This window comes from Gossypium raimondii, chromosome 13, assembly GCF_025698545.1.
Source record: "Gossypium raimondii isolate GPD5lz chromosome 13, ASM2569854v1, whole genome shotgun sequence".
NCBI classification, from domain to species: domain Eukaryota; kingdom Viridiplantae; phylum Streptophyta; class Magnoliopsida; order Malvales; family Malvaceae; genus Gossypium; species Gossypium raimondii.
Genome location: NC_068577.1, coordinates 9984616 through 9997888, shown reverse-complemented (window position 1 = coordinate 9997888; position 13273 = coordinate 9984616).

Below are 13273 nucleotides of genomic sequence, written 5' to 3'. Positions count from 1 at the left end.
TGAAACAAAAAACAAGAAAATGGGCCAAATTGAAAAGTTACAGAATTGGTGGCTGATAAAAAAATCAAATTTTGATTTTGTCAAATCCTATAATTAGAAAAATATCTATTTTTTTGTTGTTAAACATAATTTTAAGAGGAAATCATTCTAAAAGTAGCTTTTGAAAGGTGTATAAAGGTCGTGTAATTGTGGCATGGAAACACATAGTCTTAAGCCTTGAATTCAAAATAATTCTTTCATTTCTTATGTCTGTAGCTTGTCAAGTACTCTTCCAATTCCTTTATTTTTCTTATTTATGTAAATTTGCTCTTTATGTCCTCTCCCTTTTTCACCTATCAACATTACATTAAAATCTATTCTCATAATACTACAAAGTATGATTAATCTCATGCTCAACTAATCCCTAATTAGCTTTAGCCTAGTCATCGTTCCGATCGAGAATTGTGAAAAATGAATCTACACTAAAATCTTACAACACGATATTCATTATCTCTTTGTAATATGGGATAGTCACATTCATCCCTCAATTTTAATCCAATATTTGCTCAAAGTACACGAGGAAGTTATGTTGGTGTATAGTTGGGAAAACGAGTCGGTCATCGCCATATTCAAGTTCCTGCGAACAAATTGGCATGTCCAATTGGAAAAAGCTAGTTGGATTCCGTCAATGGAGATAGTGATCGAATTTAAACAAACCACACGATTGAGGCCACTAATTTGAGTTGGGCTCTTCTAGAACGCAAGGCTACCAAGATCTTAAATTGCGGACATGTGTTACGTGGTTAGATAACCAGTAAGGGTTGGTTTGCAGGTCGTACCGAAACCAACTACACAAGGAAGAGTTGGCAGTTGAGGCATCCTTGATCACTATAACCAACTTATCTTTTGGAAGGAAAAATCCATTTTCAAGAATCGATTCAAGTTTGAAGTGTATCGAGGCTAAGGCTAAACATTCACATATTTGATTTACCAATTTAATTCAAATTACTTAATTTTATTTTGCAATTATCATTCTGCTATTATTATGTTCTATTTATTTTTATTTTTATTTTTATTTTTCTTTGTCAACTAAAATCTCTTTTTATTTATTTTTTTCAGCTTTGCACTACAAGTCGTGGGCACGATAGCTGCCTAAACTCTGGAATCTGGTCACATAACATGAAAATTAGGAGTCTGAGTCCCTATGGGATCGACCCTACTTCTTTATACTACTATTTAATTCAATTAGAGCGTAGGAGATTTATATTTGGTGGTTTCGATGTCCATCAACTATCCTGGCACAATCCTAGCTTGGTCTCTCCTAGCATACAAGTTCCACTCACATACCTACAACCTAAAACACATATATAAGTTTCCAATTAACTTTGCGGGTTTCACTCAATTGTACCTTTTTACAATAATGTAGATTCCTTGACCCCCATGAGTTAGGTTTCCCTATCAGACAATGGCGGATACAATTTTGATTCTTAATTGGCGGATAACCATTAGCCAAATATTGCACTTAACCATCTTACACTCTTTTCACATTAATAGCTTTACACAAGTCCCTTAAGGTTGTAGTTTGGTGCACTTCTTAGATCATCATCCAATGGATTCTATTCTTGGCAGATTCGTTACATACACCAGTGATTACTGTAACGCGTAGGTTTGTGCAAGTGTCAACAGTCGTTATCAAGTAATAAGTAAGTATCGAGTTATCGTCTCCACAGGAATTTTATTTGTGCTAAGTCACTTAATTTGTAAAATTATATTAACAATTTGGTAAATAAAAACACAATACAGTTGAGAAGTGGTGATTAAAATATATTAAACTAAATGCAATGATCCCTAATGCAAATTATCCTAAGTATGCAAACTATATGAATGAAATAGATTTTAGTAAAATTAAACACAATTTGCAAAAATTATAACATAAATAAACTACGACAATTACTTTAATTAAACTCAAATTATTATCAACATGCTTAATAACATTCATAAAAACATTCCATGGCAACTCGATCTTTCATGAGTTTAGAAACCATATCAGGTCCTTTCGAAATCCTTTACTTAGTAAATACGCATTTTACTGATCCTTATTTACTAAGGGTTTCTTAGCTTTCGTGTGAGGTAACAGGGGCGTGTCAGGTTTGAAACAATTTAATCACACAAATCTAAAATCTATGCAGATAACATAGCTTGGTCAAAGTTCTTATGCAACCTACAATTTAATCGGGTCAGAATCTCAATTGAGCATGCACATTTCAATTATGTGTCCATTAGCCGTCATCTGGTCAAGATCGCTCAGCTAATTCAGGTGCATTTCAATCACGTATGAACGAAATACAAACTTGATTTTAATTGAAAACATGATCGATTGAGGCACAAAATTATAAGCATGAACCAAATAAATATTATTTACTCAAAGCAAACATTCTGGCTTAAATAAAATTAAGCTAACATTGCTGTAAATAAGAACCAAGAACACATAGCAAACATCTTTACATTAAAATAAAGAAAAGGAAGATTAAATCCAATTCAGAGCGGTTGTCACCCAAGACTCTGGCTGACGAGACTCCTTCGTTCCTTTGCTTTGCTCCTTTGCTGATGCCTCTCCAAGGTGGCTGACCAAGGGTTATTTAAGAGGCTTAATTGCTAAAATCTCTATGAAGAGATGATGCTAGGCGTGGGAATGAAAAAAACTAAGAGAATTTGGAGAAAAGAGAGAATGATGAATTATGAGAATGGATGAGGAACAATTGAGGGATGTTTGACGGATAATTAATGAAAGAATGAAAGGGTCTTATTTATAGGTGAAGAGAGGAGGACAGTTTGCTAAAAATAGTGGATTTTAAAGTCTTCAAATCTCCTCAAATTATGGTCGGCCATGCTTAGTGGCTTTTGACTTGATTTTTGCTTATTTTTAAGCAATTTTTGATGCCACACAACTCAAGACTGAGACTCAATCAATCGTAAATATTTGGGTAAATCTCTAATTTCTTCAACACTGTAAGGACCTTTTGTAATTAAACCAAAGAATGGTTTAAATGGACAGTCATGTGTAGTCGAATATTGGGTTGACTTGGTCTCCAATTTGGACGGTTTTATAGTCCAGCAAAGCTATCAGACCTATCCAGAATAAATCAACAAGTTAGAGGACCAAAGAATAAAATTTATCCAATTTAATTAATTAATTAAAACTCAAATTATTAATGAAATATTTTAAAATGAATTATTAAATATAATTTTATATTTTATTATTTAATTTAATCATGCATTGCCCACTTTATGTTTTAAAAAATATAATATATTCAAATTAATATAAAATAAGCCATTTATTGCATAAAAACTATATAATAAAGCATAAAATCACATTTTAATAATTTCTATGTCCTAATTTCATATTTTCACATATTTCATTAATTTATTAAACAATTACTTAGTTTTAACAATGGATTTAAGTAAAAAGATGATAAATTACATAGGAAAAATCCTATATATTTTTCTGTTTACAATTACCAGAATGTAGGATTCAATTGTTCTCAAGTATGGTAGATTTATACTCCACCAACATCTCAGATGTCTCAAGTTCCTTGTCATGGCAGATCACTACGGCAGATTCTATAGCTGGTTACTCTATCGAGTATTCTACCGAAAAATGCCTCACCATCATACTCAAATCTCACACAAGGTAGACTAACATCTCTCCGTTACAGAATTCATTCCATTGATTTCACAAATAACACGCCACAAAGGCTCCTAAAAAGAGGTAGCCACATAGGCTTTTTAGAGGATTTGCCACAAAGGATTTCTAGAGAATTCACCACAAAGGCTTTTTAGAGAATTCACTACAAAGGATTTCCAGATAAATCCATGTTTATTGTCTCAGTAGACCATTTCGGTGGATGTCAGAGGCTTCTCCTACATGGTCTTATACCTTCTCGCCTTATTAGCATATTGTGATATGATGCCATGGCCATGGACTTCCACATATTTATCTTGTGATTTGTCAGTCCGATTATCATTACAACTGCCCTACGAAGGCTACAAAATAAATCTCTTTCTCATATTTTTACATAACTCAGAAATTTTCAGGCACAAAACCCATATAATCATGAATCATAACACAAGAACTACACACACACTAGTAACTATACCATATAGTACATAACTTTGTACCATGCTGCACATTATTCACCTCATTTACATATTTTTAGATATGTCTCAAGACATGCATTTTCATAATTACATGATATGTAGGAGTTAAGTCTAGAGACTCACCAAAGGCCTACCTTTACCTCGACCCAGAGCTTCTGCTTTGGCAATCCTTCTCGACCCAACAAAAAATGCTTAAATGATCATAAGATTTCTATTAGAATCCTTATTACAAACATTTTACTAATATTTCAACTACAAGCAACCCCCATGCAGGGTCATTCTGGAACAGTTTTTCCTTCTATAATCGTAATGTGCAAAACTGTAAGACTTACCAGAAGATTGATTCACCTATCTTAGTTCAACCTTATTAAAGAGAAAGAAGAGGATGTTGAGGTTAGAAAGAATAATCTGAACATTAAACAAATAGCCTAAAACCATTCGAAGTGTCCATTTCCCTTAAATATAATCTTGGTCTCCCGATTTCCTTACCAGTTTCAGGGTAAGTGAATGAAAATTTGAAAAATATTATCCTTACAATTGACCAGTCATGGGGAGGTCAAATCAATCTAATTTACTCTTGTTGAGAAATGGCCAACCATGCTGCTTATAATGAGTTATCTAGTTGGCTTGTTTTAGTGTACAAGTGATCTCTCATTCATTTTGCTGTTCTGCTTTTTACTTTGATCTCTACCTTTTGTTGCTGTAAAATCCCAACAACTCCCAACTAACCCAATATGAGATCAAATTTGAACAATACTCATACAATTCAATCATACTATATCTTGGCGGAGACTTTCATTTGGAGTGGTCTTAAAGACACTTTAGTCCCTTACAGCTTTCCCATATACTTAGTAGGCGTTTCATGTTTAATAAAAACTCTGAGGCATACCCTTCATTTTTCGTACTCTTTCTTCAATTAAAGAACACCCATAGATGAAATCCTTAGATACTTCTACGAATGGATACTTTATGTGCCAACTTTAGTTCGCCAAAAGTCTAAATTGGCAAGCTATACTACCATAGTGCACCAAATTCATATCTATTCACTTTCTTCACGAATCTGCCAACTTTGGGGTGTTACACCAGAATACCACAATATCATGAATTGAATTGAGCAAATAAAAACTCTAAAAACAATTTAGGACATATACATGGACTAAACTGAACATATCATCAATTTATTAGCAAAACTATAAAATTTGTAAAACAGAGGTCACACGGCAGTGTGGAAGTCTATAGGTCGTGTGGAAGGGTTACACGGCTGTGTGGCAAATACAAAAATTAACCTACAAGGGAGACACTCCCATGTAGAAGGCCATGGGGAGGGTCTAGGCTGTGTGGTTCACGACCTACACTAGGGTTTCCAGGGCACATGGCTATGTAGTCCACACGTCTGTGTGGCCCTAATCCTAGGCACAATTTACCCCGATTTGCTTGTAAAAGAACACACACTTTTCACTAGAAGTTCAATCGACGTTCCTTGCGATCAAATCAGATTTCATTAACCTAAATCGGGTCCTTCAAATGGCATTTATACACGAGTTAACAATTGATTTCTAGATTTATCAAGATTATTGAAAGATTCGGCAAGAACAAAAAAAGATTGATTAATCAAACGTAAGATTAGTGTCGGATAGAAATATTACAAATAGTCAGGATCTAAACATCATAAACAAGATGTACTTACCGATTTTTGGCAAAGGTAGGGATGCTATTGATTGCAATTACAAAACCGATAGAAAGAATGATTGAATGGAGAATGATTTGATTTGGGAAAGCAAAAATATTTTCAGAAATGAAGAGAAAATTTGATGCAAAAAAGAGGATGGAAAAATAATATTAGAAGAAATAGGGAGAGAAAAGAGAAATTCTAATTGGAATGGAAAAAGAAACTAATCCTAGTGTAATTAGGGGAAAAGGGACTAAATAGCTAGGTTTTTCAAACTTTGAGGGGTTGCATGGTAATTTCCCTCTATTCTACCTAATAAAATTGAAAGAGCCTTAAAAATGGGATGGCTCAAACCTAGTTTAATAAAGGGAAGAAACAAATGCTTAACCATTGAGTCATTGTCCATTTTTTGATAGGTTTCTACTTCAAATAATATTTATTTTAGTATGATTTTTCATCCTAATTTGATAAAAATAAAAAGCAGATAAATGAGAGAGGAGTGGTATAAACTTAGGATCTCTTAGGAGTGTACTAACTATTTAACTATCAAGCCTATTCAATTTCTTGATTTTTTTACAATTAACCCCCTATATTTCGAGGCGTGACCACAAGCTAGATCAAATGATAAAGATTTTAGATAATTTGAGGATATATCCGATATGTCAACCTCTACATGTCATTTTAATCGAAGCGAATCGAGTTCTTCTAACAGTGAAAGGGACATTAAAATCGCAATGTTAAGAGAAACAATTCTGGCTAGTCTAATGAATGTCTTCCTAAAGAAACTTTGTGTAATAATCTAAATTTCAATATGAATGAAACTTGTTATGTCTTATGTGAATATATTTTCATGTAGTAAAAAATTCCAAGTAGATACCTTACAAATCGATTCATGTATAATGTTATTATTTGTGAAAATAATACTTCACATTGTTATAAAGAAATGAATTAATTATAAAATAAGTATCATTTAATATAATAACTAATTTGAAATTATTATATAATTAATTAAAATATTTATAAAAATATTATGATACATATCAATATTTTATTAAATAAAATTACAATATCACATATTTTAATAATTTCATAAAGATAAAATAATTCAAAAACTTTTATTATAATATTATTTCTAATCTAATATACTTATTAGTCATTTTATATTGTCACCTCACTATTATAGCTACATTTGAATCCAAACACACATCCCATCTCTATTTTTAATCTTACCTCTACAGTTTTTAATCGACTACTATAGTAACTAATCTAACTATTAATATTGTTTTTAACCTCATTGGGGTCAAACACAACCCATCTAAAGGAAGCTTGAGTACTATAGCAATGAGATTAAAATTAATGGTGGAAATATGAGTTTGATTCAAATACTATGATGTAATGAGATTAAAATAGAAAATGACCATTATAGACATAAGTTTACAATGTGTTTATAATATAATAAATAGTTAAATTTATATTTATATGAAATAATAAACCATAAATTCAAATAATATTTTGATTAAATAATAACTAAAAAATATTAAAGTCATATTTATAATGAAGTTAAATAATTGAAAATTATATTTATATTAAAAATAAATTATATTTAAATTATTTTATATTAAATAATAATTTAAAATATACTTATGCTAAAAACTTATATATTTATTAGATTGTTATATAAAAAATTTATATTAATTATATAATAATATTTATAACAGTATTTACTTTCCTATTTTTTTATTTATGTTTATATTATAATACATATTTATAAAATACACCACTTTTATTAACATAATAATATGAAGGCTTATAATCAACCAATTTGTGCACATATACCATTTCTTCCCCAAATCGAAGTTTTACCTTCGACAACTTGTGAGCCGCTACATTGTTACTTCTTGATATGTGTTTCAACTGTTGAACCTGATGTCTTTAAGTGTAGTATATTTGTTTATATACTTATTATTTTTTGAAAAAATTAGTTAATGAAATGATTCATAAATTACATTATTAATCTTTGTATAATATACTCATGTAATTTTTTGCATGCAAAGCTAAATAGAAGAAAATATTGGCTCACTGGTTATCTAATGTTTAAACTAATACTAAACGGTATTATGTGGTCATATCGTAATATGAAAAGACAACTTATATTAGTAGACAAATCTAAACATGTCCTTAGTTTAATCGAAAATGAGCAAACCGATTGGAGGAATAATATGTAATCTATTAAGTCCAATTGAGGAGATGCCTTATTTTGAGCACTGGAACAGATGGCTCCCAATAGATAAAGACATAGATATGGCTAACTGGACTAACAGTACATCGGATTGGACCCAAGAAGAATAGATCCTGAATTTATATATGAATTTATTCACTTGTGACAGTCAAAGTGTGTCATACATTAATCCTGAATGGATGATGGACTATGTATGTATGACTCGTATACTTTGATGTCAGTAAAACCCTGAGTTCGAATAGATAATGAACCAAAAGCTAATGCATTGGATATACGACTTTTGCAGTAAGTAGCATTATTCACAACAATGGAATTTATAACCCAAGACAGGGGTAAATGATATCCTCTCATTGGCACTACGTAACACCCTATACCCGGCCCAGTCACCCAGCCCCAATATCAAGATGTCTCACCACCATCACACATCATACGCATTGCAAATGATCTCGTTATTAAGAAAACATCTTCCATCTTAGATTTTGTAATAATTATAAGTCATACACATTCCAGTCATCATTAAAGCATACTAAACATTCATCAAGTAAACCTAAAATGAGAATTAAACATGCTTTTAAACCACCAAAAAAAAATTCGAATCATACACGTAGGTATCGATACTGAATCAAATGTATCAATATTTCTTTCAAATGGTATCGTTACTAATTGAAAAATTGATACCAAAATAGCATTATGTTTCTCATTTAAAATCAAAATATCAAAAATTATCAATATCTTTCATAAAGTATCAATCATTTTATCCCGAGTATCGATACTCATGATATGCTATCGATACCAAATTACATTACTGACTTCTTGCACTTTCAACAATCATAGAGGTATCATTTTTAAAACTCGAATATCGATACCTCTATTCTAGACCACAAAAATACAACAGTTTAAGCCATATAATCCATTCTAACTAATAACTATTCAACATGTAACTAATACATCGTTAAGTAAACATCAAAATGACCACATAACAATTCAATCATCGAAAACATGTTCGGGTAACCAAATGATATAACATGAGCAATATCCATAAATCCTAAGATTAATTAAGCTATGAAAATAACCAAAACATCATGGAAAAATCCATGCAATAAATCTACCACGTTGCCTATATTTCCATAACAAAAACAAATAAATAAACACCTAAGAAATAATGCTAAGGCCTTGCTTGGTTCACTCCCTTGGAACCACACCGCTCACACCGAAACACAACTAATCTGCAATGGTTTTAAAAGGAGTGGGTAAGCTTAACAAGCTCAATGAATGATCAAAATAACTACCACGCAAACATGTCATCATGCATTAACGACACAACTATATAGCACAATTACAACAATTCAACTTTTAATACCATATTACTTATTCTTTCATTATTCACCGATTCATTTACATAATATACGTATACTCTTTTAATCATATATCCCATTTCACCAAAAACACATTTATTGGTAATTTGGCACTTGAGTTATGAAACATAAAGAGAGCTCTATCACTACACATTGGATATACGGATCTCAAACACACCAAATAACTCATATGTTAAAAAGTGTAGCATATAGCTATCACTCTCCAACACACAAAACATATCCCGGTGAATGGAGCTTAGCTCACATTCCTTTATCTCTCGAAAACTATCCCGGGCCTCAACGCCCCAAAAACACAACACATATAGGTGAGTTCTCACAATCCTATGGCATGCCAACTATATCCAACAGTCTCATAATGTCACAAGGCCAAAATATCCACAGTAAATCACACATAATACTTACTGATTTTTTGCTCACTGCCACTGCAAATTAGCATCATTATCACAAGATTATCATTGTCATTTGGCATGAATAACATGCCCACATTTACACTTTCTCAACAGTCATCACAAACATATTTCATATGTCATAGTAACACATCTTGGTACACATTTTCACAACCACACAAACATATATATCACAACTTAAATATGGGTATGAGAAAACTTACACTCGTAATTTAGAGTAGCGGTTTAGGCTACTTTTAAATTACTAATTAACTTAATGAATCGTATCCACAAGAAACTATTCTAAACACTCACCAATTACACTTTCGTTGAAATGTCGAAAGCCAAAACTAGCCTTCCCTTAACTCGTAGAAGGCCCTAACAAATTTGAAGCTTCAACACAATAAATCACACAACAACACAATCATAATTAGCTAAGAACTCTATAACATCCCAAAATTTAGCTTATTGAGAATGTATAATTATATCAAAAATAAGGATTTAGCTAAGTGGTTAGTTGTTAAATGTGAAAGCATGGAATTTAATTTGAGGTCCTAAGTTCAAATCCCTCGTTTTGGGGATTTTCATGCATGCATGGTTTTCATTCTTAGGATGGATTTTCGAATTTATATATATAGAAATTGAAGTATGCATATTACTTGGCTAAGTTAATAATTGGGATAGTATGGTATATTTTTCGCTGTAACCAAGATAAACAAAATATTTTTCAAAGGCAATGATGTGTATTGAGTTTTTCGAAAAACCACATCTAATTTGCTATCTTGACTTAATAATGGTTGGATTAATTAAATGAACATTTTCCAAAATTAATGAAGCTAACCACAAATTTATAAAAAGAGTGTTTTTTACATTTCAACTATCGATAGAGTAGGTTCGTCGCTTGGATGACCAATGTGACTTTCACGATTTAGCCATAACATCTAGGCCGAGTTTAGAAGGTTACATTTAGATAAATGTCATAGCCAACACCCAACCTGATAAAATATTGTCTGCTTTGGGCGCACATGACCCTCACAACTTTGTTCTTGGGAGCGCCCAAACACCCTCAAAAGGCTTCTTACCACTTAAGTGTTTCTACCCCTTTATATACCCTAGGTCTCTCCCATGCTTTGTAGATTGTGGGATTCACCTAGGGTGTTACATTCACCCTTCTTAAGGGCTCAGCGTCCTCGTTGAAATTTGTCCTACCATCACTTAAGAAGCACGACAAGTTGCTCTAATACCAATAAATGTCATAGCCAACACCTAGCCCGATAAGATATTGTCCGCTTTGGGTGCATATGACCCTCACGACTTTATTTTTAGGAGTGCCCATACACCCTTAAAAGGCCTCTTACCACTTAAGTGTTGCTACCCTTTCGTATAACCTAGGTCTCTCCCATGCTTTGCCAATGTGGGATTCGCCTAGAGTGTTACATCACCTCAAGCAATCAAAAATATAAGCCTAAGCTAAGTTCTCATGTAACCGAAGCTTTCGACATAACAAACTTGAAATTCAAATATCTCGGTCTATAATCAATCTTTTTTTCTAACACAAATTCTATTCAACTAATTATTCACCTATAACTAATTATCAACCTTTAAACTATGCAAAACTACCTAATTCATGGTATCGAAATTTTGACATATTTGTGACAATTTTCATGAAAATTCATTAAATTCTTAGAAATCTTTAACAAAAAATTAAAGTAAGTTTAGAAACCTTCTAATCTCATCAAAACTAATTGAAAAACACTTTGAAAACCACATTTTTACCCAAAATTCTGAAATCCACCATTAACGACCCAATTTTTGACTTTTATTTAAAACATGTTATTTAACGTCTAAAAATTCAGTTTAAAAGATCAAATAACATCAAAACTAATATGGAATCGAATCGTTACCTTATTTGACAAAAAAACTGAGTGTTTGATCAAAAAACCAAAAAAACTCAAAAGCTTAACAATAGAGAAATCTATGGTGTTTTGGGTGTTTTTCTTGAAATTCTAAGGAGATTGAATTATATGAAGATGGAAGAAATCAATGGAATTAGGATTTGAAGAACAAAATCAACTGGGAGAGGCTTGGGTGAGCAACGGATGACACAACATGATGAAAAGAAACTATCATGAAAATAAAACTGTAGATGGGGGGTTATTAGGTTGATTTTAAAGTTTTGGTTTAATTGCCTTACAAAAACTCATAATTTAAACCCTTTTACAAACCAGTCCACTTTTCCAAATTAGAGGTTTTTTGAACATTTTTTTTAAAATTTGATTTGATTTTCAAAATACCATAGTAAAAAACATTTTCGAATACAATGTTAACGAAATTCTGAAACATATGAGCTAAAAATCAAAAAACATTTTCGAATACAATGTTAACGAAATTCTGAACACATATGAGCTAAAAATCCCATTTTACCCTCAAAACTCCTAGGCCCTATTTTAGGGTGTGACACACTACATGATAGATCAAAAGAAAATTTGACCACAGGTCATTCGTCTTTGTGAGAATGACTTGATTACTATTTGATAGTCATTGCTTTTCATGAAGGAAGATGTAATGGTTACCTTGAGATAAAATAGGATCATATTGGGAGAGCGAATTTATCCCAAAGAGATTAAGGATAAATGAGGACAACACACTTATGACAAGGTCATTAGATAAGCACTGATCGAGTTACTTTTGTAATGGTATGCCGTTAGGGAGAGCTCAATCACGATACTATAGTAGAATGATTTTGTGACTAATGAATTTATAATTAATAGGCGAAAAGCTAGAACCTAATTATAAATCATTTGAGCATTAATCACATATGTCCAATCGGCCCCTCCACTAGCTCATTGAAATCGAAAATGAATTGCATGTTAAATTAAATGAACAAAAATGGTAAAGTTGGAGAAATGAGAAGTATTCAAAAATGAATGTGGTTTTCTCACAAATTAGAAATGACCTAAAAAATTAATTTATGAGTTTTGAATTATTAATTAATTAATTAATTGAAGTTAAAAAATAAAATAAAATAAATTGGTTTGAATCCGTTGATTGTAGAAATATTAAATATACTTTCTCATAGATTTTTTACGGTAAATTTGCAATGATTTTAATATAATTAGAATCGGGTTGAGAAATTTATTTAATTGATAATTTAATTAATTAATTTATGATGTTTATTTTGGAAAATAGAAAAACATGTATTGAATTGGATTAAATTATAAAGTACTAGGTTAAAAGTTCAAGAAGTACTTATAATTGGACTTGATACAGGAGAGGCCCAAAAGCCCCTCATACTAATGCATAGGACGATGAACCCTAGTATATTTAACTAGGGTTGCCGCCCCTTTCTCTCTCCTAGTTAGACTAGGATTTTATTTTTCTATTGAAATAGGCTTCTACTAATTCAATAAGGGTTTCACTTCTTCTTCCTATAAATAGATGGTATCGATAGGGCTAAATATAAAAC